Source organism: Typopeltis vanoorti, chromosome 7 (genome assembly GCF_054136105.1).
Source record: "Typopeltis vanoorti isolate ZY-2024b chromosome 7, IOZ_Tvanoo_1.0, whole genome shotgun sequence".
Taxonomy (NCBI): domain Eukaryota; kingdom Metazoa; phylum Arthropoda; class Arachnida; order Uropygi; family Thelyphonidae; genus Typopeltis; species Typopeltis vanoorti.
In genome coordinates this window covers 149,204,268-149,205,112 of record NC_143555.1, presented here as the reverse complement: position 1 = coordinate 149,205,112, position 845 = coordinate 149,204,268, and positions in this window count along the sequence as shown.

Genomic DNA, 845 nt, shown 5'->3' with positions numbered 1-845 from the left:
GCTTTCAAGATGCTTCCAGGCGCTGATATAGTGAAGAGAGTACATGTCATCACATGTAGTGTCATCATCTGATCCACATTGTTAACAACGGAAAGACTTCAAATTCTGTACAGTTAATCGGAAATCATACACCGCTGTTACGATAAAACCGGGAGAAATCCTAGCAGTACATGCAGATACTAATCAGACCATGTACTGTTGAATGCAAACCATAATAATAATCTATCTGATTGTCTCCTGGCTGGATCAATCAAATATTCAAATTAAATATTCAAAGAAGTTATGTCCAAGCTAGCCATGATTTCATCTTCATTAACTGTTATATCCTTGAAAGTGACCATCCAAGGTGACTTGCCTGAAAACCTTTTGGGGTATTTGGCAAGATATTTTGAAAACTATTATTAAAAATTATTATTAAAAATTCTCTAATTTAACTTTGCCGCCAACATATACATACATATGTCACATTGCTTTTGTATACGCATCGAAGCGTGGCCATTGTTGACAAGCAAAGCCTATCAATACACGGCAGCCGCTGCTATGATTCTCAATAACAGCAATGGACAACGATGCTTTACCATTACGCGATTTTCGGAAAAATTACGATATTAACCAACGTATCCAGAACATTGGAACTTCATGGAAGGAAGTATCGGAACAATGGATGCGAGGAATTTGGAAGAAGTCACCACCGCAGAGGACACTCGAAGAGTACAATGAGCATAGCATGTTAGAACAAATTGGTGAAGAAATCGTTGAAATTGCAAGAAAACCGGATTTAGAAATCAATGTTACCGATATAGAAGAATTAGCAGATCACGAAGAAGGTGAACTAACTGATCAAG